At 59.8% G+C, this 25,077-nt stretch overlaps 1 protein-coding gene across 1 annotated transcript in view; it reads right to left on the bottom strand.

The window, feature by feature from the left end:
• The window catches only part of CNTFR (ciliary neurotrophic factor receptor), a 260,349-nt gene that overhangs the window by 41,718 nt on the left and 193,554 nt on the right, over nucleotides 1-25,077 (bottom strand). The window lies entirely within an intron of this gene.

The following is a 25,077-nucleotide window of genomic DNA, read 5'->3' as shown; positions in this document are numbered from 1 at the left end:
CTGACCCTGGGGCTGGGGGCACCGGTGAGCTCCCGGCAGGTTGCTCTGGTCCCCAGGCCGTGGGGGATGGAGCTGTGTCCAGCTGGCTTGGCCTCATGCACTGGAAACCCTGGGCAGCGTGTACAGGGTCACCCTCCATCCCGGGGTGGAGACCCACGGGTGCCGCTGGTGCTGTGAATTACCCCTGGAATCACGGCCTGGCAGGAACAAGGGCCGGCCACGGGCATTGAGAAGCTTGTGCAAACCCGTGGTGATGCCGAAGAGCTCTGGGCTCCTGGCACATCCGCCCGGGAGTGGGTGCCTGGTGCCAGTCCGGGCGCGAGTATATTCATGCGCGTGCGGGAAGCTAGTGGCAGCCCTGCTAGTGCATCCCTGACCTGCACAGAGCCTGGGTTGCAGAGAGTGCTTCAGACCCCTGCGAAGGGCTGGGTCTGCCAGCCCAGGTACCCCGGGCTGGGTCTCGGCAATGACTGCTGACAGGAGAGCTGCCTTTTAATGGAGCTCCCGCGCAGCCTAGGAGCGGAGGAAAGCAGGCCTTGTGAGGCCATCTAGCCCCGTGGCTCGAGGCACCGAGCGCTCAGCCCCGGGCTGCGGGTTAAGGTTATTATGCACCCTGTCACAGATGGGGAAACTGAGGCCGAGGGGGTCGAACCCAGACCTCCCTGCTTGCAGCCGGACGGCCGTCTGTACCCGGCTCCCTTCAGCGCCCACTTCTCCCCTGCTCTCCCCACCCGGGGCAGGCGGTGGGTGCCTCTGGGGGTGAAGCACGCATACGGGGCGCTTGCGAAGCGTGGCGGGCAGCGTGGGAGCCGGGATGGAGGCGATGGACGGGCTTGCTCTAGTGTGCGGCTCCCACAGGGTGGCAGCAAGACCCAGGCGCAGGGCCGTGCGCGCAGCCCGCTGGAGCACCGTCCAGCCCCCGGCTCTGAGCCGGGGAGGGCTTCTGGGGCGACGGCTCCTCTGCCTCTGCAGAAGCCGCAGCATCTGCCTCTCCGGCTTCCCCCCTTCCCGGGGCCCACGATGCCGTCAACGCTTCTCTGAAAGGTCGTGCCCAACAGCTGGGCTTCCCGGCGGCCTCTGCCCCCGGCCGCCCCCTCGCCCCGTGCCTCTGACTCAGCCGCCTTGGCTGGGAGCACCAAGTCCTTCCCCGAAACATGCCTCCCGCGGAGGGGGCCACTTACAGCTTGGGGGGCAAAGGCCGCGGTTGGCTTGCTAGCTGCATGCAGGACCTGAGTACAGACCCTGCAAAGACCCTTGGCCTCTGCTTCACCCTGGGATCAGCCCAGCCCCAGGGAGATGCTCTCCTGCTCCAGGAGGTCGCCCCAGACTTGTCCCTCTGTCCTGGCCCCGCTCTCAGGACACCTGACTTACGTTGCTGGTTGATCCCAGTTCTCCCCCAGCCCAGCCTGGCTCTGGGCTGCTGCGTGATCTCCTGGCTAAGTGCGCGCCGCGGTGCCAGCTCCTCGTTTATGTTCCTACATCCACCCTCTGCCTGCACATAGTGCATGGGGGGCTGAAGCAGCCCCCGGCACCCATGTGAGATGGGGGCAGCCCTGCAGGCACCTCTGGGCAGTACAGAGACCCGGGTAAGACATACAGGTTTTCTTTCAGCCACGACTGCTCCTTGGTGCACCCTCTGGGTTTGACACCCACTGGTATTTGTGGCAGGAGTGCCACGCAAATGCATTTGCCTGCTGCGCCTGCCGCAAATGCCTCTGCCAAAGCCACGGCAGCCAGGCTGCGTCCCGGGGAGCACCCTCCCATCATGATATACGGTGACGGGAAAAAAAGGCAGCGTGCACAGCTCAGATGCTTTCCCGGCCCTGGGGAAGCTACAGCGCAGACCACCTACCAGCCCGGGAGCCACCCCCGAGACCCCCAGGAAGCCAGCAGGAGGGAGGTCAAGTGAGATGGAGCAGGGGGCAGCGAGAGGAGGCAGGCGGACGGGGTCTGGGCCACCCGGATGCTCCCACGGCCCGGGTCCCTGGAGGGTGCGATGGGGCTGCCCTCATCTCGGACAGCTCCAGGCCCCACCCTAGAGCAACCCCCTCCCCGAGCAATGTCCTTGCTCCTTTGCAGACAGGGCACCTCTGCCCATCACAGGCTCTTAACGAGAGACAATAAAGTAGCATCCTCTGATCGATAAGGGGCTCCTTAATGCTGTCTTTGGAGACGGGCCAGGCTGGCAGGTTGGGGGAGAGAGCCGGCGAGCGGGAGAGGCAGGAAAACAAAGCCAAGGAGGGAGCAGCAAGGACTGGCTCAGCACGGGGGCTCTGGAGGGTGCTGGGGCCGGTCCCCGTGGGCCTGGGGAGCGATGGGCAGGGGGAAAGCTTGAGGGGGCTGCGGGGGAGACCTGCCCCCATCTCCCAAGGGGGGATGAGGAGAGCAGGGATGGACCCCCAGCCCAGCGCCACCCCGCTCCTTCCTCCAGCGCGGCTGGCGGAGCTGCTTTCTGCCACCTCTTCTCCCCTCTCTGCTCCCCCACGCTGGCTCCTCCATCCCCCCCGGGTCCCCGGCCTGTCCCTCCCGCGGGTGCCAGGCGCGGGCGTGGGGGCGAGGGCGGCTCGTCCCGGGACCCCGGCCGCGAGACAAAGAACAGCCGCCCCGAAGCCCCGTCAGCGCCGCAGCAATTTCCCTTCGGCGCTGATGACATTACGAGCGCTAAATCCACCCCTGGCTGCACGCCAGCTCCGTCTCCTTTGTCCCGCCTGGCGCTGGGCCAGGCGCTAAGCCCAGCCTGCCCCGGAGACCCCCCACCGCCGCGGGACGCAGGCACGGGAGAGCAGCCGGGGGGCCCGAGCTGCCCCCAGCCTGCGTGGTCGCTGCACCTGGTGTCACGGGGCATCCGCAAGATGCAGGTGCCCTTCCTCCGCGCGGGGAGCTGGACCCGAACGGCCTCGAAGCGTTGCCTTTCTGTCCCGGCCGCAGAGCCATCCTCGGTCCCCGCTCTCCTGACCTCTGCTGCTGAGGTCACACGGCCCAGGCACGCTCAGCTGCTGCAGACACGCTGGGCTTCGGCACTGAAGCCGGAGCCACGCGCGCCCCGTGACGCCACGGATGACACCAGGGGTCCGGGCTCCTCCTGCGCCTCGCGCTTGGCAGGACACGCCAGCGCCAGCTCTGTGGCTCCCATGCGTGGAGCCTGTCTGGCGAGTCTCGATTAGAGACAGCATCTTCTCTCCCACGCGACCAGCCCAAACCATCCATCAAGCTGAAACCCTGATAATCAGACGGCGGGATGCGGGCTGGATTCGATGCTTAAAAATGGCACGCCACATGAAAAAGATCCTGTGGCATCAAAAACTGGTGGCTCTTGGCGTGCCTGCGAGGCCCCGTGGGGCTGGGGATGGCACGTGTCCATCAGAAAGTGCAGACCCTGCTCAGAGATGAGGCCACATCTGGAGTCCTGTGTCCAGCTGTGGCCCCCCACTACAGAAAGGATGTGGACACATTGGAGAGAGTCCAGCGGAGGGCAACGAAAATGGTTGTGGGGCTGGGGGACAGGACTGGTGAGGAGAGGCTGACGGAAATGGGCTGATTTAGTCTGGCGAAGAGAAGGCCGAGGGGGATTGAATAGCAGCCATCACCTCCCTGCAGGGGGGTGCAAAGAGGCTGGAGCTGGGCTGGTCTCAGTGGGGGCAGACGACAGGACAAGGAGCAATGGGCTCCAGCTGCAGCAAGGGAAGTTGAGGTTGGATATTAAGAAAAGCTTTCTCACGAGGAGGGTGATGAACCCCTGGACCAGGCTCCCCAGAGAGAGGAGCGGTCTCCATCCTTGGAGGTTTTGAAGCCCTGGGTAGACAAAGCCTTGGCTGGGATGACGTAGCTGGGGCTGGTCCTGCTTGGAGGAGGGGATTGGACTAGATGTGACCCCCTGAGCTCCCTTCCACCCTCATTGTCTCCGACTCTATGATCCTGACTTCAGGCATCTGTAAAATACATGTACCAAGAGATTTCCTGACGCTGGGGCTGGATTCTTGCTGCCTTGCCCTTCATACGGCCATTTGCACCCACGCAAGGCGATGTGAGAGCAGTGCCATCCCCTGCACGCTCTGCACTCGTGCAAACAATATTAGCTCCAGATCAAGAGCTCGAGGCATACGGGCTGCTGCCCAGTCCGGCAGGCTTCTGCGCCCCTCCATCTCGAGAGCCCAATTGTCCTTGTGCCTGGAGTCCCATCGTGTGCAGAGAAAGTATAGCCAATCCAGTCGAGAACCCACTAAAAATGATCTATACTTGCTTTTCCTAGCCCTGGTAGGTCAGGCGATAACGGCCATTAAAATAATGGCATTTTTATATATAGAAAAGTTATTTTCGGTCATTTTTTTCGAGGGGTCTGAAATGGATCTGAGATAATTTCCCTCTCCCGCTGCGGCCTGAGTGTGCTAACAGAGCTGGGCTCCACAGGTGCAGGGCACGGAAAATAGTATCAATAAAAGGTTTAAAAGCTCTCTCCAGCCCGTCCGGGGGAGTTTTTCCTTCTGTATCACATGTGGCACTCGCCGGCCGCAGGATGATGTGGGAGACAGATTTTATTGGCACGAACAGGAGATGACCTGCAGAACTCATCATCCCTAACCCATGCCAATAAAGCCTCTGTAATACATGGCCCCATCAGCAAACTCCCTCCGGAGACATAAACATGACATACTCGGTGTGTGCGCATGCTGGGATGCGATGCGTATCCTGGCCCCACTGCAGCTGCTCGACATGGGGTAGAAACACCAAGCTGGCTTTGGTAGCTGCTTCTTCGCTTGCAGGAACGTCTCCGGCCGGCCGGGCCAAGCGGGGGTGGACCAGAGGCTGCCCCGCGTTGGGGGAAAGGGAGAGAAACCAGAGGCTGCAGGTTAAGAGCAGCAAATGCTGCACGGCCGGGTGTGGGAATCCAGCCGGCCACGTCCCGCTACCCATGCCCAGACGCACCCGGCGTCACGGCTCTGTGCAATGGCAGGCACACCGGCAAGCGTGGCGACGTGCGTGTGCATCTGCCGCTCTCTTTCTCCCTGGCTACACACGGCATTGCCATCCTCACCGCGCTCTGGACCAGAACACACAATGCATTATTTATTCTCATGCAGATTTGCTGGAAATCATCTGCTGACGGCAGACCAGCAGGAAACCGACTCTATGAATAAATCATCGCTCTCCCACCTGCCTGAGAGCGGGAGCCTGGGGGTAGTTTTGAGCCAGCCTGCATGCCTCCGAGGTAGGGTTGCTGGTCGGCGAAGCAGTCCATACAGGTGCTCGCATACACGGTGCTGAGCCGAACCCGTTTTACAGATGGGAAAACTGAGGCACGAGCAGGTCAGAGTTTGCTTATGGCTATGTCGGCATAGGTAGTGACGGCTGAACGTGGCAGTATGGTTTGCAAGCCTCTGGCTTGTGGTCTGAGGGGAACGATGTTGTTGAGATGAAGAGGAGTGCATTAGCGTTGGTGCGACCCCAGAGGTCTGGGGGCTTCCTTTTGGGGCTCAGAGTTGGCCTGCTACGAACACAGATGGCCCTGAGGGCGCTTCTGTGCTGGTCAGGGTCTGTGTGACTGACCTGAGTCTTTTCCAGGGGATCTGCTTAGATTTCTACAGACAACATAGCCTGTAAGAGGGGCCAGGAGAGCACATAATTGCTCTGCCACAGATAGCCCACGAGAGCCCAGGCAAGTCACTCAGCCTCTGTGTTTCAGGGCCCAGCTAGAGGAGGGGGTTAATAGGCACCAGAGGATGATCAGTACATCTCTCTCGGGCACCCCGTGCCCAGGGAAAGGGCATTTCTGGGGCTTTCAGTGGCCGCCCGGAGCCGCCGGCGCCCTCAGCTTTGCTCTGCTCCAGAAGCAAGTCAGCTTCCAGGTGTCCGTGATGGAGAATTTATTTTCCAGAAGGAGCTGCCTAAAAGGGTGGACTCAGCAAGGAGATAAATCCCCAGAAGGGCCCGTTTTAAAGCTGTTATAACTCAGTTGCACAGCAATGGATCTTCTCCCCACCCCCAGGCCCCTGCTGCCAACACCTTGCACAGAAAGCTCACCCTCAGGAGCAAGTGCTGTAAATTTAGGGAGGCCTCACGGCTGCACTCGCACATTGCTGAGAGGCCTTGTGGGAGCCCGGAGAGCTGTGCAGGCTCCTGGTCCTCCAGGCTGCTTCTCTGCTGCCACGTGGGGTAACGGTTTTGCACGAGCTCGAGCACCAACTCTTTGGTGCATCCCACATCCGTCGGGCGAGAGTGTCCCTTGCAACCAGGGGCCTGCGCTGGCCCCTCTTGCGCTGGGTTTACCGTCCACCCCAGCCCCAGCAGGACCTGGAGCAGTGGGGCGATTCTTGCTGAGGGAAGGAGGGAGGCTGGGTGCCCGAGAAGTGCTTGGCGTGACTCAGAAACGGCCCCCGCGCCGGGCCTGGGTGAGCTGCATGGGCCCTGTCCGCGGCGGGGAAGGGAGCACCCCCCTCGTTGCACGGCATGTGTGCGTGCTCCCTGCTGCACGGAGGATGTTGTATTTCACGGTTTATGGCCCGGCAAACGCGTCCTGCGAGCTGGCCGGGGGCAGGCGGGGGCGGGAGAGGGGACGGTGGGGGGAAAGCAGCTGGAATCTCTCTCCCAGGGGCTGCGCTCTCCAGCTGGGAGGCCTCTTATCTCCCCTCCCCTCCCCGCTCGGCCCCGTCCCACCCTGGGTGCTGGACGCCGCGGGCAGCACAGGCCCCGGGCTATGAAGTCTACGGAGTCTATGTGGTCTCAGCCCCTGATTGCAAAGGGATGGGGAGGGCAGAGGGGCTGGGAGGGAAGACACTGCACTCACCGCCCCTCCCTAGCACTGAAATGCAGCCACCTCTGGAGGGGAACGTGGATGCTGGTGGGCCAGTCCTGCTGCCAGCGGCTTCCCTTCGGCTCCAGTTTGGGACAGGAAGAGACACATGGTTCCCAGGGGGTCCTGAGACACGCCCCCCGTGAAATGAGTTAGAAATGGCTTGGGCAGGATGGGGCCCATTGCACGTGGCTCTGTGACAGGCCCGTGAAGGAGGCAGCCAGCCCAACTGTGCACAGCTGCTGCAGGCTGGTGAGCCAAGGGGAGCGCTGGAGGCCTGGGCCCGTGGTGCTAGGCGCTGCATGTGCACAGCCAGCCGGCCACGGGCCCTGTCCCAAGCACCAGCTGAAATAGGTGCAACACGCTGGGAAGCATCTGACCCCTGAGGGTCGGCTAGCCCAGTTCAAGGGCTAGGTGCAAAGCCCCCTCTCCTCTCCTCCCACCCCATGAGCTCCAGCTCGTCCATCCATCCTCCAGCTTCCCTGTATATGCAGGAGATGCACGGGCACCTTCTGCAACCCCCTGCCGCCATCCCTCACCCTCTCCCCAATGTGAAAGGCAGGGAGGATGGATGGCCCAGATGGGCCAGAAGCTAAAGAAGGGGTCAGTCCCCTTGCAGGGCTGCTCAGCCTGGTCTCCACCGTCCCCTGCTGCCCCCAGCTCTGTCCCCCGCCAGCAGAGCCCCAGTGCCCCGGTTCATCCCACCAGAAGATCTGCAGAGCTGCCAGCTGATGTCCTTGTGCCTGGAGGACACTCTCCAAGGCACCAGCTCCTGGAGTCCTGGGATCAGGCCGGACCCCTCTGCTTCCCGCCCCAGGGATGTGCACATGTGCTGGACGTCCGGCCCAATCTCCCAGCTCAGGACATGGGATGAGGAGAGGCTCCACATCCGACTGGATTCCCCTTGGATAAGAAAAACCCGGGGATTTTTCAGCCTTGACTCTGCACCTCGGACCTGAGTGCAGCTCCAGCCTTTCAGGCACGGGCACTGGGATCCCCAGGGCGCTGCACATCGCTGCGTCCCCTCCAGGTCTCCTGCCACTGCGTGAACTGCCCCTTCCCCCCACCATGGGCCTGTCCCCTCCCCCCTGCGACCCTGCTCCCCTTCCCTGGCCCCAGCTCCGCATCCGCCCGGCCCCCCCTTCTCTCTGGCCTCCCAGCAAGGCAGGGGGTGCCAGGGCAGGCGTGGGGCACCAGAAGCCAGGGCCAAGTCGGCTCCAGTCTGCAGAGCAGCCCCGCAGGGGGCCGGGTTTACCCTGCCTCTGTGGTGCCAGATCAAGCACGCTCCGTTTCCCAACAAAGGGAGGAATTTCCCTTTCCCCCTTTACGCGCCCGGGGTCGCAGGCTCAGCCTGTGCTCCTGGTCATGAAGCTCCTGCTACTTTATTGGGGCACTGGCTGGACGAAAAGCCCTACTGGCACCAGACCCCCAGCAGCCCCGACCTCCTCTGAGGCTCTGGAGAGACCCAAGTCCTTGACCTTGACAATATAAGAACGTAAGAGCTGCCACGTGCTGGGGCAGACTCCAGGTCCGCCTTGCCCACCTCCGGCGCCTCTCCCTTGCAGCCTCCAGCATGGAGGGTCTGATGCAGAGGCCGTGCCCCTCACTCCCTGCCCAATCGCTCCTGATACCCCTGTCCTCCAAGCACGTGTCCAACATCTTGGTGAATCTGGCTGCACTCTCAGCTCCCACCGTGTCTCGTGGCCACAAGCACCACCCTTTAATGACCCACTCCTTTTGGTTCGTTTTAAACTGGTTTCATGCAGTGAGGGCTTTGCATGGACAAGAGCGATTCCTTGCTCTAGGAGGAAGGGACTCGTGCCTGGGGCACGGCTGATCCCTGGCTGGCGCATGCAGTGAGGAGTGAGACGGGACCGTTTGCAACCCCCTTCATCTCTCTCTCTGCCCCTCTGCGCCCAGCGATGCAATGTGGGGCTGCTGACACGTCGTGCCTCGCTGCAGGGGTACGAGCTGCTTCATAGCATTATGGATATACTGCTCCGGAAAGAAACCTGCAGCCTTCCCTGATCTTTCCATGTCTGGGGATGCCTTCAGCTGCCTTCCCTTCAGTGACCGAGTGCTGTCTGCATGGATGCTTTCCCTGCACCCATCCCCTGACAGCCCAGGAGATGGGCATTGTGTAGGGCTGGGCACTGCTCCTTCCCTGGCTGGCGTGGGCATACCCCTGCATGCTAGCCTGGAGACGCTGGGTAAGAGCTCCCGGCTGCAGACACTTGACATATTTAATCCAGAGGAATCTGACTCTGCTCCAGGGTAGCAGTGGTCACACAGCAGGCAGGTGGCCTCACACCAGCATAAGCTGCTCCTCTCCCCGGTAAAATGGCAAGTCAGGAGGACACTACCTCGGTGTAGGTCCCCCCAGGGTCCAGGCCGTGTGTCCGCTCCCCTAGGCCACTTCCCCCCGGGGTAACTCTCCCATCCCTTGGATGCCAGGCAAGAGCACCTTGGAGGTGCTCATCGGGGTGGTACTTCTGGACTCTCCATCCTTGGAGGGTTTGAAGACCCGGGCAGATGAAGCCTTGTCTGGGATGATGCAGTTGGGCTGGTCGTGTCTGGAGCAGCGGTTGGACTGGTTGTGACCTCCTGCGCTCCCTGCCACCCTCACGGTCTGTGACTCTGCAGCAGACTTGCCCCAGGGTCCCCGAAGCTCCCCCATCGCCACAATCCCCGACGCCCGAGCACCTTCTAGGGGCCGTGGCCTCCGCGCAGACAGAAAACAGATTTCCCCGGGAGAAACCTCCGTGTCAAGACGCGCTATAATTTACGCCCGGCAGTGGACTCCCTGCCCTCGCCGTTACCTTGTTCCAGCTTCATTCTCCTCGCCGCTCCAGATGGCAACGGCGGGGGGAAAATACCAGGGACAGTCGGACGCAACAGGAGCTGTCAGCAGAGCCACGTATCCTCGGCAAAGCCGTCCCACCCGAACTCCGGGAACCGGCAGATTTATCCAGGCGGAGGCTCCGGAGGGATGCTCGAGCCCTTTGTCACGTTCGGAGCAACAGGCCGGGAGAGGCTACTTGCCGCCCTCCATCCCTCCTCCCGGCGGGCGGCAGGGGCAGGGGCAGGTGGAGCGCGCTACCCGGGGCCGGGCTTTCTCAGCCGCCGGCGTCCTGCCCCGGCCGGCAGAAGGGACCCGTCCTCCCTGCCCCGGGAGCTGGCCCTGCTCGCCGCGGGAGGGAGAGCTGCGTGGGCACGCGTGTGTGTAAGGGGGTGAAACAGTACATGTGTGCGTATGAGTGTTTGCATGCAGGTGTGAGGGCAAGGACGGGCGTGTGCGTGGCTGCATGTCAGTGAGTGTGTGCGCGTGCCTGTGTGTGAGCGTGTATGTGTGTATGACTGCATGCGGGAGTGTATGTATGAGCGTGCATGTGTAACTGTGTATGTGTATGTGATTGCATGTGTATGTGTCTGAGTGTTTGTGTGCATGTACGTGTGAGTACGTGTAAGTATATGTAGGTATATGTATGTGTGTGTGTACCTGCATGTGTATGAGTGTGTGTAAGTATGTGTAGGTGAGAGTGCATGTTAAGTGTAGGCATGTGTGTGTATGTGCAACTGCATGTGTGGCTGCATATGTGTGTGAGCATGTGTATGTGTGTCAGTGTGTGTAAGCATGATTAGGTGAGACTGCGTGTGAGTGTATGTGTATGAGTGTGTGTGTGTGTATGTGTGACTGTGTATGTGTGGCTGTATGACTGTATGTGAATGGGTGCACGTGTGTGAGTGTGTATAAACATGAGTAGGTGTGACAGCATGTGAGTGTATGTGTATGTGAGTGTGTGTGAGTGTATGTGTGACTGCATGTGTGAGTGTAAGTATATGTATGAGGTATGTGTGTATCTGCGTGTGTATGTATGTGTGACCACGTGAGAGTGCATGTGTGGATGAGCATGTGTCTAAAAGTACGCACGTGTATGTGTGCGAGTATAAGTAGGCGCATGGGCATACGTGAGTAGTGTACGTATGGGTGCGTGAGTGCAGGTGTGTGCATATGAGCGTGCGTGTGTAAACGTGCGTGTGTGAGGTCTCTTCACAGGGCGCAGGAGAGTCAGGCTTCAGAGGCTGGCGAGGCAAAGGGCACTGGGACGGGGCCCTCCTCCCCTCTCCCCGTCTGCACAGGGACGTCTCGCAGGCGGCTCCCCGGTGCCAGCTCGGTTGTGAGCGCCAGCTTGCAGGGGGCAAGCAGAGCTGCCCGGCCTCTCCACCCAGCCCGGCCGGTCGGAGAACAGAAGCTCAGTGCATGCCGGCATCAAGCTGGCAGGGCCCCGGGGGCCGCCCGGCTGCTACGGCAGGGGGCCCCTGCATCCCGGCTCAGCCCCATCTGCAAGGCAGCCCCGGGCCCTCCCTGCTCTGCCGGCCAGAGACCATCTCCTCGCTCCCGCCTCCAGGTATCCAGCGCCAGCTTCTCCTGGTCTGGTTTGTGCTGACCCCGTCCTTGCTTTTCCTTCTGCCCCCTACCTGGATGGCAAGCACAGGTCCCAGAGACGGGGCTGGCAGGGAGCTGCAGAGGTCACAGCTAGTCCAAGCCCTGCCTGAGGCAAACCAGCCCAGACAAACCCCTCGTCCCCATCATCCTGCCACAGCCACAGCCACAGGCATCACGCCTCCAACCCTGCCCCAGCGAAAGCCACCAATGTCCTGCTGCTGCAAAGGGGGCTCCTAGATATTCCAGAGACCCCGGGCTGAGGCCGTGCCCCCACTAAAGAGGACAGCATGCCTCAGCTCATGCCTTCAAGGGTGGCGACTGCCTTTCTCATCACAGCTCGTCGTGGCTGTGAGATCCGCCAACGCCCCCGCGGTCTTTCCCCTCCTTTGCTGCGGTTTCCAGCGAATGCCAGTGATCGGGTCTTGAGGGCTTGACCGCACCCCGGCTCTGTTCTCCGGTTCCCGAGGTCACCCTGTATCTCCCCGATGATATCCCGGCCCACCCCGGCAGCACGCCATCGGGAAACATCGCTAGCCCACGCCTGCTTCACGTGCCCATTGGCAAAGCATGCCTTGCAGACGCTGCAGGGCAGGCTGGGCTGCAGCCAGAGGGTCTCGGGAGATGGCCTGCTCCAGCTGTCGAGACTGCAGAGAAGCAACTCGGACAAGCCTCTGAGCCTTCAGGCCTTTGCTCTGTGCTCTGTTTCTACCTGGATGCCGCATCTTCCCCAGCTGGACCATCCCTGGAGCCTCCTGCTGCTCACACAAGCACAGAGCCCCGGGCCTGGGAGGTCTCTCGAGGCTCATCTAGTCCGATGCCCCGCTGCACCGACGAGGGCTGCGCTGTTCCCAACCTGCCCCGGGCAGATGCCGGCACATCTGGGAAGGGAGATCCACCACATCCCCAGGCAGCTGGGTCCCCTGCCCTGTGATGTGTACGGCAATGAGGTTTTCCAGGGATGTGGTCTAAATCTGCTTTGGTGCAATGCGAAGTTGAGCAGGTGATGCCGAACCGATAGGGCTCCTAGCCCTTCCTGCTGGGTAAAATACCTAGATGCAGGAAAAGCACAGCAGGTTGTGGGGACGAGGCCCAAGGGGGGGGCTGAGGAGGACAGCGAGGTGCAGGGGGCTGAGAGGACTGGGGTAGAAACCCCAGGCTCAGTGTCATGATCCACACGGGATGCACACGGGACGGAGAGCTGCTCCCCGACGTGATATGAGGTGTACCAGCAAGCAAATCATTTGCTGAGTGGGGCCCAGTTCTAGCTGGGCCCTGGCTCATAGCATCTCAGGGATCCCAGCCCAGCATAGATGCACAGGCAGACCGCAGCAGCCCTCCCTGAGGTATCCACATGCAGACCCGGGGGCCTGGAGTTGTAACCCACCTCCCAGCTGCTGGCAAAGCAGGGGAGGAGGAGGAGACGAAGGATGTCAGTGGTACCAGCTCGCAGGGAGGGGCTGGGGGTGCTATCGGCTCGGCATTTCCCGCTCGAGTTTGCATTGCAGCAAAGCCGGTGCAGATCGAAGCCCTGGATGCTGGGCCCGAAAGGCAGGGTCTGAGACCACCGTGACGGCGATGTTTTGGCTTCCTCCGGCATGCGCAGTTCTGCTAGCACTGCCCACCTCACCCCCTGCTATGCCCCATCCTGCAGCTCTCCCAGTGCCCCTCGCCCCTCCCCGACCTCTGTTCCCAGTTTGGGCTAGTCCTGCTTTGCCAATGCGTCTCCCTCTGCCCTGCCATCCTTCCCTGGGCTCTCCACCCCCAGATCTCAGCCCCGACCTGCAGCCCTCCTGCTTCCCAGCCTCTCTCGAAACCACGGCTGCAGCTGGCACGGGAACACAGACATGGCAAGCGAAGGCTTTGGGGGCTGAGGGGAGGCCTCGTGGCCACATCCCTCCTGCCCCTGCTTTGCAAGGCTTGCTGGAAAACCTCGGCGCAGAGATGTCCCCTGAACGGGTTAAGAGCTGGCGTCCGAGGCGAGGGGCCAGGAGGAGCTCCGGCGCGCCGCCTGGGGATGACAGAGGCGCAGTAATTAAACAGCCAGGACGCCGGCCAAGAGCTCCAGATGTTTAATCAAACCCCCCTCAAATCATCTCGATTCACCTGCTCGCCCCCAACGAAGCGGAGCCGGGGAGGCAAGCCTGGCCCGTGCCCTCCTGCAGCGCCAGCTGCAAAAGCACCAGCCCCGCGACCCAGGAGCATCCAGGACCCCTTGCCGAAAACCAGCCGCGTGGCGATTTTTGGCAAGAATGCAAGTAGGGCGTGGGCGAGGGGGCTTGTGTCTGGGCAGCTCTCTCAGCACCTGCCCTTACACTCCCCGGAGCTGGGGCACAGCTTGGTTGATGTTACAGGAGAAGCTGGAAGAGCATCATCCCCGGGGCTTGCCAGGGGAAGGCAAGGGGCAGCCTGGAGAGCTCGCAGCGCTGGCAGCAGCCCCTCATCGCACTAATCCCCGCCTCGCCTGGGCTCCGTAGTCTCAGTGACAAGTTTATAGGGCTCAGGAACTTTGCGAAGTCCACACGGCTTGGACAACGCTCAAGGGCTGGCCGGCGGCCAGAGCCGCGCTGGCTCCGGGACAGGAGCTGGAAGGGGGAGATAAATACCTAGGAGAGGATTAAAGGAAGTGCCGGGGAGCTGCTCCGGCCCCTGCTCCCCTCCCCGGCCTTCTACTTCATTAGCGAGGAGCTGGAGGTTCAAAGCTGCTCTGAGCAGCTAATGCACAGGGCATTTGCCCTGCCTCCAGCACACCGGCCAGTTGCAAACAGTCCTCACTCCTCTACTGCAAGGCCGATTTCAGCTCAGAGGCCAGCTGGGACCTCCCCGAGCCCTCCATCCCCGCAACACCGCCTTTCCGGGATGCCCGGCACCGCGGCAGGGCTTGGAGGGAGAAAAGCTGCTTGAAAATGCACACGCGGGCCCCAGCTGTGCTCCCAAATTCCAGCCCGGCTTAGGAGCTCAGCGGGAGCGCGGGTCTTGCATTGGAGACAGGACTGCGGGAATAACAGCCCTGGTTGCCAAGAAGGCGAACGGCATCCTGGGCTGCGTTGGTAGGAGCATTACCGGCACATCAAGGGCAGCGATTCTTCCCCTCTATTCGGCACTGGGGAGGCCACATCTGGATCCTGTGTCCAGCTGTGGGCCCCCACTACAGAAAGGATGTGGACACATTGGAGAGAGTCCAGTGGAGAGTAATAAAAATGGTTGTGGGGCTGGGGGACAGGACTGGTGGGGAGAGGCTGAGGGAAATGGGCTGATTGAATCTGCAGAAGAGAAGACTGTGTTCTCTTCCTCCACCTCCAGCTCGGCCCAGCTGTCTGGGGGTGCTGGGTTCCCCAGGCGAGTACAGCCCAACCATGACTGGCATTTGAAAACGATCAATACAGCCTTCACTCAGCCATCATCCGTCATGAGGTCTCTGTATCTCACCGCCCGTAAACCAGATTCAAGAGGAATGGCACGCACTAAAAGCATTGCCTTGGTCCCCCTCCATCACCGACTGCTTGAATCTCAGTCTGGTTTATTCAGCTAGCCCAGCTTGAAGCCTCCAGTGTCTTGGCATTAGGAGAATGCAAGCTATTTGCCTGGCATTCATGGTATGCCTTGTCCTGGCACGCACCGTTTGCAGTCTGAGCGGCAAGCGCAGCAGAACCCGACCGCATGCGGAGGCAAAGCAGAGGCGAAGCTCCACGTTACACTCGGTCCATACTAAACCTGTGACATGAAGCAAGAATGCGCTGTGAGCAGTCGCACACTCAGGGTTAATATTGCTTCTCGCCTGATCCGCTCTGACTTGCTACTAGAGGGCTGGTGAGCAGGCGTGTGGCAAGGAGCCAGGACACCTGGGCTCTATCTCTGCTCTTGGGGCCTAGGGTGCTGGAAGCAGTGCATCCTGGGATGCTGGAGGACTGCAAATTGCTCCGTGGAGCTGACTGAAGTTACCCTAACACGAGCTGGGTAGCATGAGTTAAACCTTGCCTGCAGCGGGGTCACTCTGAGATGCTCAGAGGGCTCTTAGCACCAGTTAACGAGCGTTAACGTGTGGACACTTGCATTTTAAGTGCCCTTTGTGTGCCCTAAGGATAATGTGTAACTTTAACCTAAGCTGCATTAAGCCAGTGATCCAAACTAAGTGCCCTGCACGTCCCTGCCTTAGACTGTGAAAGGCTCATGCAGCTGTTTACCTTCCCCTCCCATAGCCTGCTCACGCCGTGAACCTCACGCTGCACCCCCTTCATCGTTCCTCTGCCTCAAACACCATCGTCTAAGCTTTTCCTCACTCCCTCTGCCCTTCCTCTGGGTTCCCTGCACATTACTGATGACCTTTTAATGATGAGACGCTCAGAAATGGATGCAGCTCTTCAAAATGTGTCTACCCCCAATCTATACAGGGAGTCTCAAATACCTCTCCTGGCTGACAAGCGAGGGCTCTGGATGCATTGCAGGCTGCTTTGTGCTAGCTACTCATTAAAGGGGCGCATTTGCCAGCTGAGCTGGCCAGGGGCTGCGATAAACCAATACTCTCTGGATTTTTGTAAACGGCGATGATGGCACTTCTGTCAGATGTTTGCATTATATCCCTGCTGAAGTGCATCTAATAATTACTTCTCTATCGCTTTTTTTTTTAATTAATCCACATGCAGCTCACCTCTTTTCTGCACCCTGAGAGCTCACAAAGATGGAACTTGAATTATTCCCTCTCTCTCAGGGAACAAGCAAAGGGGACATTCATCCAAACTGAAATGCAGCATGCACTGGGTGCAGGCTACAGCCCAGGCTGGGGATGGGGACCGGGCTGTGCCAGTTCTCCTGCTGGGACCGAACGGCGAGGGTCCTGGCCAGACGGTCTTGCTCCTTCGCCTTGGGTCAAACTGATGCTGCACTGGGGGCAGCAAGGGATTTTATCCTATGGCCAGATGTGGATCCCACCTCTGGAAGTCCCTTCCAGCCTAGCTTCTCTATGAAACCTGATGAAGGACAGAGGGCATTTTATGCCAATGCTTAATTTAGCCTGTGGGACTTCCTGCCACAGGATGGCCTAGAGTCGGGGAGCTTAGCTGGATTCGGGAAACAATTCTGGCTATTTATCTGGAGCAGCAGAACATTTGTGGCAGGTGAAATTTCCGAGGGCTACAGGACACACCCCAGCCACTCGTGGACAGGGGACAGGAAGAAACTCGGCCCTTAGGCAGGGTCTTTGGTAAGTGTAAGTGCTTGTGCCTTCCTCCTGCTGCTGGAGGTAGGGATAGGACAGGGACCACTGGGCTCCCAGCAGTTCCTATTCCTGGTATCTATTTTGCAGCCTAAACCCAGCCTCCCCTATGGGGTGTTTTGGGTTCGGTCCCACGGAGCTGCCCTATGCTGCACCATAGAGTTTTTCATGGTCCCCTTGGGCCACATGCACTGAAATTACTCCTCCCCTCCCAACCCCATCTCGCCAAATTTCTCACCCCATTTCCCAAAGCGGTACATCTAGGACAGGAAGAGAAGAGGAGTCCCATCTCCAACCAGTTGCTTTTGGGAAAGGCGTCACAACGGGGTCAGGGCTCCTTCCATTCACTGGGCTGGAAAGAGGGCACGGCGAGTTGATTCAGGAAGAAAAGTCTCCTTCAGAGGCGCTGGGGGCTGCAGCCCGGGCTGGGGCTGGGGCTGGGGCTGGGCTGTGCCGATGCTCCTGCTGGCACCGACCCCGCAGGGTCCTGGCTGGAGGGTGCTCAGGCTCCGAGCGATGCTACGTTGGGGGCAGGAAGGGGTTTTCCTCCTGCTCAGACTGGTCTGGACTGGGGGGGTTGCCTTCCTCTGTGATGGGGCCCGGTCCCTGCCTGGGGTCTCTGGGGCATCTATTAACAACCTCTGCAGCAGCAGGACATTAGCTGCTGCAGTCCCCCCTGCTTTCCCTGGGGAGGGCTGGGTGTGACGCCTGGGGTTGTGGCAGAGTTCGCATTGGTTTTACTAAGACTTCCTTTACAATGGTTGTGTCTGGGCTGGGCTGAACGGGGCTGCTCCTGGCTTAGACTAGATGCGGCCGCTGGAACCCCCTTCCGGCCCCATTTTTCTAGGATTTCTATGATAACACCCTGCTTAGTTTGCAAGCAAGGGGCTGCCTAGGAAGGGGCTGTCTGGGCAAAGCCTGCCCCAGCAGAGCCCAGGCAGCCCTGGCAGCCTCCCTTGGTGGTTTCCTGTCTCTCTCCTTCTCGCCAGCTCTGCGATGCACTGGTGCATTCAGATGCAGGGGGCTCCCATGAAAGCCTGCACCTCTTTTGGGCTCACAGTCCCTGCCACGCTATGGAAAGGAGCGTGACCCAGGGTCTGGAGCCTGGGTGACTCATGACCCAGTCTTGCACTGCCTTTGTCGGGGGCTCCAGGTGCATTGGTGAGCTCCCAAGCCCACCCTGCTGCATCGCTGCAAGCCCCTGGCACAGAGCTGCAGCGGGCACTGCCAGAGTTGGAGTCATGGAGGAAGCATGGCATAGTGGATAGAGCATTTGGGCATCACAGCAGCTCCGTGCAGGCTGCAGACAGACACTCCCAGCCCTGTGGATACAGCGAGCTCTTCCACCACCTGCCAGCGATGCATCTCAGCCCAGGCCAGTAGCCCACAGACCTGCCCAGCGGCTCTGATGGGCTTGCAAGAGCTGCAGGCTGCCAGCGGCGAGCCCGGTGTAGACAGCTGTGAACCCCCCAGGACAACAGCACTTCCCTGCTGTGGACCATGAGACCATGGTGATGGGCTCCACGAAGGTGCCCACCGCAGGCAGAGAGCTGGAAGCAGGGTGGGGACCTGTGCCTTTCCCTCGATGCAGCAGGGAGCATTTTGGCAGGCAAAACCAATGCTGTTCCCCATCCCCCCAAGGTCAAAGTGGTCCTAGGCTCCTCACAGGACGGCATGGGGGCTCTCGGGGATTGACAAGGTATTTGAGAGGATTTCAGTGGGCTTTGGGCAAGACTTTGCCGAGAGGAGGAAAAAAAAACCCAAGGCTTTCAAGGGAAATGTTATTAGCGGCGCCAGCAGACGGCAGGCCCCTCTCGAAAGGACTTTGCAGGAAATTGCTATTAGGCTGGTGGGGGAGAGCGAATGGAGTCGGGGAAACCTATGAGCCACCCTTGCTGCGGTGCGGCCCCGCCGGCCTAGGCCTGGCGACGCTGGTGGACCCAGGGCAGGATGAGAGCACAGCCTTTGCTCTGGGAGGAAACACTGCTGCCTGGCAGCCCACCTCCGTTAGGATGCTAATTACCATGGGCCGAAGCAATGAAGAGTTATGGTGGGTGGACACAGCCTGGAGCAAACTTCACCTCCCCATCACTGCTCCATCCACCCCGGCCAAGGGAGGGAGCGTTGGCAGCACAGCAGAGGGGTGCACGGAGCAGGACAGGTGAGGCTTGGCACACTGGCACGGATGCAAAGCTGCATGCTCAGGATGCTTCAAGCATCTAGGCGTGGCCGGGGCGGGGCTGAAGCAGAATTAGGCAGGGCTAAAACCCCGGCGTGATTGCTTGAAAAAGGATGGTCTGCTTTTCTGCAGAAATCACACGTGTGTGGTGGCCACGGCTTGCATGACCCGCTGCAGTAGCCGCCTCTGCATGCAACCAGGTGCATATACCTGGCCAGGCTAATTGCATGCGACTCCACGAATGCCAGCAGCTGTCAGACTTATTTTTCTGTGCTGAAAGGACATGGAAGGAGCTCGGCTGGGAGAGAGAAACCCTGAGAAAGTCCCTCCCTTCTCCACCCTACCCCTTTCATTTGAGCCTTGGCCAGTCTCTGGGTGCAAACACAGCCCTCGCAGCCAGCAGAAGGGCTTGCGAAGCTACCGGCATGGAGGGGTGGAGGGGTGCAACGCTACCAAGCCCTCTGCTCTCTAAAATTGTGCCCGCACAGCGCCGAGGAGTGCAGAAAGGCAGGCGGGTAATGCTAATGTGCCAGGGCTTCCCACGCCGGCGCAGGATTCAGATGTTCAATATTAACACTTAGCACTTAGTATCCTCAAAGCCTGTTACAAAGAGCAGGGCCGGCGGGAGATTTGTCATGGATCGCAATGCCGAGGGCCTCAGCCCCGGGCTCGAGTCCCCACTAGCCCTGGGGAGGTAGGGAAGGTGGTCTTGCAAAGGGCACCATGCAGCGCCAGCTCCCCGGGCGCCACGGGGGAGATCCTGCAGCACCGCGGGCAGAAAGGTGAGTCCCAGCCCCACTCTCTCTGGGAGGTCCTTTGCTGTGGGATTCATTCCCAGCAGAGCAGATGTTCTGGGTTCCTCCACATGGGACGGACCCCACTTGATTTACGGCTGGACGTGACTTCTGGAGAGTCTCGGCAGCCGCCCCCCTGCTCCTCTCTGCTTCCCGCACGCCCCGCGGTCCCCCGACATCCCCAGCCAGGAACAAAGAGTCCCGTCCAGTGTCAACAGCAGCAAATGCTGCTCCAGAAAGCCGCCCGGCCCCGCAAAAGCAATCTTCCCCTTTTATTGTTTTCTTCCCTGGAAGAAAGGACTCCATCCCTCCGCCCCCACCACTCCCACCCGCCCTCCCATTTCTTTTTCCTGGAGATTTATAATGTGCCAGGCGCAGCTAGAGTGATGCGAGCCCTCTCTGCATCGTGTACGTGCTAGTAAAAGGAGCTCTTTCAATATATCTCTGCCAGCCGCGCCGGGCCGCATCCCCGCGACAACATCTGGCGAGCTCAGCCGCAGCTGGGGAATGACCTGGCTCTGAAGCACGGGCATCGTCTCCATCGCCTGGTCCACGGGGCAGCCACGGCCGTGCGCAAGGGGCACGGGCCTGGGGTTCAAGAGACTCACGCGCTCGGCGTGCCTTGGACCTGTGAAGTGTCAGCTGAAGTGCTCCCGGAAGGGCAAAGTCCCCGTGGGGACAGAGGTGAAGAGCCCCCATGGTCGAGCTGAGTCTGCTGCTGCCCTGGGTGTGGGAGGGAGACACAGTCACAGACCCTGGAGCAGTGGGGTCACATCTGCTCCAAGCCCTGCCTGAGCAGGACCAGCCCTGTCCAGACCAGCCCAGGCACATCCAGTGTCCGCCCGCCGAGCACCACGACACCGTCACCCTGCCCCTGCCCCAGGGAAAACAGGGGGGCCGCGGCCGCCAACGTCCTGCTGCTGCAAAAGGGGGTTCACGGATGCTCCAGAGACCCCGGGCAGGGCCGTGCCCCTGCTCCAGAGGAAGGCACTCCCGCCCAGTCCAGACCAGTCTGACTGGGGGGAAAAATCCCTTCCTGACCCCAGTGCAGCGTCGGCCCGAGCCTGAGCACAGGGATGGAGAGCTCCCACCTTCCCTGGCATCTATCCCACAGCATCCCTGCTCCAGCAAGGAAGAAGTGTTTCCTGATCTCCAGTCTAAACCTGCTTTGCTGAAGCTTCAAGCCCCTGCTCCACGTCCCCCTCTCTGCAGCAAGACAGAAAAGCTGCTTTCCCTCTTCTTCCTAGCAGCCCTTCAGGTGTTTAGGCGGCAGGCCGTGGCAGCTCCACCTTTCACTTGCAGATCTCCAGCCCAGGCTCGGTCACAGCCTGCAGCCACGGGGAGCAAATGCTCTTTGCTCCTTATTGCTTTATTCGCCCATTGCAGAAAGGGCTCTTCCCTCGCACCTCGGTGTTGGGCAGCCCCGCTTATGTCTGTGCAGATGGGGCTGGGAAGGTGCTGGCGGAGGTGAAGACTGCTTGGGATAACACGCCTGGCATGGAGGGCTTGCGGCTGTGCGGGTGGAGGCCATGCGGATGCTGGTAGCGTGAGGTAGGTAGTAGCTAGTTCGTGCAGTCACCGGACCCTCGCCCAGGGGAGAACGGGGCTCTGCTCTGGGTGGCAATACATGTGCTGCAGGCCCTTGGCTGCAGCTGCTTTGCAGTCAGTGCTGATGCCCAGCCTCACTGCTTGAAGCCTGGGCCATGCTGAGCCAGGGCTCTGGGCTAGAGGCTTCTCCTGGCACGAAGCGCAGGAGTCATACCTGATCCCATCCAGAGAGGCATTAGCTGGAGACAGCTTCTTTCCATGCCAAGCAGCTGCCTTCCTGCCTGCAGTGCCTTCACCTCCGTGCCCAGGTGCGGAGACGCACATCCCATGATGAAGGTATCCCAGCCCCAGCCTCTGCCCCGACAGGACCCTCACCTGCCCGGCCACTAGCTCTGCCACCCCTCCGAAATGCGAGACAGCACTTCCCAGCCCAGACAGACACCAGGAAGCCTGCCCCGAAATCGGCTCTCCATCTGCCTTCCAGCAGCTGGTCCCTCGTCCTGCCCCTGGAGCAAGGGGAATCGTGCTTCTCCCCCTCCTTCGTGGCAGCCTTTCAACTATTTGAAAACTGCATTGCAGCCCCCCTTGATCCCCAGACTAAACATATGCAGTTGCTCCAACCTTTCCTCCTGCAGCTGCATCCCAGCCCCTTGATCGGCTTCCTCGCCCGCCTCTGGACCCTCTGCGTCTCTCTCTTGGGGCCTGTCCCGGCCCTCGGCACTGGTGCGGTCACTCCAGTTCTGGTGTCCACGTGGCATGAAGGATGCTAGGGAGCTCAGGAAAGTTCAGAGAAGAGCCTTGAGAAGGATTTGAAGATGAGCCTCATGACTGAGAGACTCACGGAGCTTGGCCAGGGATACTGCCTCCTCCGTGGATGCTGCTGGTTTCTTTGCTGGCGTTTTGCCTTCCTTGCAGGCAGGGCTGAGACCAGGGGATTGAGTGTGGTGCAGCGATGCCCCTGCTAGCCCTTGGGACACTGCGGGGTTGCTGATAAGGGGGTCTAGTTCTGGTGGTCAATGCATTTAGGGTCATATCAGATATGCCTCTGCCGCATGGGCACAGCCCTCTTCCAAGCATCCTCTGATTTTGCGTGGAGAAAGAGGCATAGGCAATGCCCACATCCTCCCTGCTTTCCTCTAGGATGTTATGGGCTGCTCCTGGGTTCAAAGCAGAGATTTTTAAGCTGTGGGTCCATGGCTGCCTGTGCACACAGGGTCTTAATAGCCCAGAAGGTACGGCCCAGCCTGGGCTCTTATTTGGCTCAGCCAAGTATAGGGGGGGACTTGAACACAACCTCTAAGCATCTCCTTGGGGCCAAAGGTTACACTCTGGGAACTAATTCAGGACTGCTCCACGGGCTGTGCTGTACAGGAGGCTGGGCTGGATGGTCACAAGGGTCCCATCTGTGCATCTATGGGGTTTTGTAGGTCAACTCTTATGAGCCAGTTGCAAACAGAGAGAGCAAAGCCTGTCATTTCTTTAATGGGACGAAAGTGCCGACAAGCGTGGAGGTTTGCTCAGGATACCCGTGGGCCACGTCTCCACTGGTGTAAATCACAGCACGGCTCTGTCGACTTCAGGGAGCCAAAGCAACTTCCACCGGGTACGGAGCTGGCCCAGAATAATCTCTGCAGAGTGCTAAGTGCTGAGATAATATTAGGGGAGAAGCGCTCACGTAGCACAGATTATACATGGCCTGTTTTGCAGCAAAGGGAGACACGGGGCTTGTTTCTGAAGGAAAAACAGTTGCTCGCTACCATGAAAGTGCCTGGGATTTGACCCTTGCTGACGAGATCTGCTCGAGCTGCACAAGAAAGGAGAGCAGGTCTGTGGGAATCCGAATGGGAAGGCGTGGGGAGGGAGGGCTTGCAGCTTTGCAGATATCTCCATCTTCACAAGCCTCCTGCTACCGTGGGAGACAAGGGGCACCTAATGCCTGGAAGCATTTGGTTATGAGGTGCTCCTAGGAAAAGGACTGTGCCTCCTGCTGCAGACCAAGGCAGGATTTCCCCTCGTCAGAGTGCCAGACCCCCTTCTCCTTCCTCGTCGTGTCTCCAGCCCAACCTTTCGATATTCCCAGGGCCAAACCCCTGGAGAGTTGCTGGGCTGCTCCAGGACCCTCCATCATCTGCAGCGAGGCAGTATAAGCCTTTCCTGCTGCAGCACCAGGACTGGGGGTGGCACCAGACCTCACAGGGAATATCCCTGGCTTCTCCAACAAGCATGACTGGTGAGGAGAGGCTGGGGGAAATGGGCTGACTGAGCCTGCAGAAGAGAAGACCGAGGAGGATTGAATAGCAGCCTTCACCTCCCTGCCGGGGGGCTGCGACAAGGATGGAGCTGGCCTACCCCTCACACTCCACTGGAAACCCCCCCTGCAAGCCTTTTCCACTGGCAAATGCCAAGTGTGTGTGCATGTGTGTGCATACGGTTTGGATGAACATCTCTGGGGATAAATATTCTGGAAGCGAAACTTTCTTCCGGTCAAAAATTTCGTCTCCAATAAAATCCAGAATCTCATTTGGAGAACGAAGGTCATCTTTTATTTCCGTATCACTTTATTACCTCACGCTACTTCATTGCTTGCCGGTTGTTACGCGATAACGTGACGGCAGCAGGTGCCGGGGACGGCTGTGAGCAACTTACTGACCCGGCGGACTCTGCAAGGGCAAATCTCTGACGCCCGACTCACTTCTAAGGGAGACGTCAAAAAGCCATGTAGAAATGGGCCCCTGGAGCCAGAGTCTCGTCTATATACCAGGTGGCTAAGTGGACTTAATGGGATTTTCTTCCACCTTGCTTCAGTCCTTGCAAACCAGCTTAACGCAAAGGGTGCAGAGACCCCTATTCACCGCTGGCTGCTGTGCGCGGCCGCATCGGACGGCGGGTGTGATGGCATGTCACAAAAGCAGGCGTGTTCATATTTCTTCAGGGGCTTGAGCAGGAAGGAATAGGATTGCACCCAGGGGCCTGAAAAGTGCAATAGGGCCGGGCTCTTAAGGTGAAGTACGACAGAGAAACCTCTCTAGCGATGCATCCCATGTTGGCTGGGCTGATAAGGGTGGGTCCCTGCCTTTGCATTCATTATGCCAAGTCTGGGGCTTATTACACCCAGTAACATTACACTGGGCCTGGTCTTGGACCAAGATGAGGCTTTCTTTGCCCAGGACAGTCCTGACGATGCACTCCACACTCCACGGTAGCTCTGTTACCCCAGGAAGGACGCAACTGCCGCGTGTTTTGGAAACGCGGCTTCCTGGCTTGCTTAGACCTCCAGGACAGAATTGTGTCCTAATGCCTTGGGAAGCTGTCCCTTGTCTTCGTGAACGGTTGTGCTCTGCTGGTGTGTCTGCAGCCACCGCCACACTCTCCAGCTCGTGGGTGCCAAGCCCGGAGTCACTAAGCACTCACGCCCCAAGGAACCCACTGAGGCAGACTGCAGACTCGCTGGCAGGAGCCGCGCCGTGCAGACGAAGGGAAAGCCTGTGCAGAGAGGGGCTCGCTGACCGCCCGGCACCGATGCCCGCAGGCATTGCGGCGAGGCCGGACGATTGCAACGTGGAGGCGATAGAAGCTGTCTGTGCTGAGCAGATGCTCCCGACCCGCTTCATCCTAAAAACACCTCTCAGCGCATGGGGCCCCCCGGCCAGCTCTGTGTTACCTGAGAACATAAGAGGTGCCAGGCTGGGTCAGAGCAAGGGTCCACTGAGCCCAATACCCTGCCTTCAATGGTGTCGAACAAGTTTGGGTTATATAGAGGGAGAGCGCTGAGCCAAATATCTCAAGAGTGAGCCCTCTCCTATTCGATCTTGGTATGAGTTTAGAGATGCCAGAGGAAACATACAGACAACGAAGGCTGGAAGGGACCTCGGGAGGTCACAACTAGTCCAACGCCCTGCTCAGAGCAGGACCGGCCCCAGCTACATCATCCCAGCCAGGGCTTGGTCTACCTGGGGCTTCAAAACCTCCAAGGATGGAGACTGCACCATCTCCATTTCAGTGCTTCAACACCCAGAAAATTTTTCCAAACATCTAAATTTTTCCTAAACATCAGGATAGGAAAGAGGGGTGGGGGCGTCGCGCTCTATATTAAGGAGGAATACACATCCTCGT

This window comes from Crocodylus porosus, unplaced genomic scaffold (assembly GCF_001723895.1).
Source record: "Crocodylus porosus isolate Cpor-Errol unplaced genomic scaffold, CroPor_comp1, whole genome shotgun sequence".
Classification (NCBI taxonomy): domain Eukaryota; kingdom Metazoa; phylum Chordata; order Crocodylia; family Crocodylidae; genus Crocodylus; species Crocodylus porosus.
Note: the sequence above shows the minus strand (reverse complement) of the source record. Positions and strands in the feature narration are given on the sequence as shown.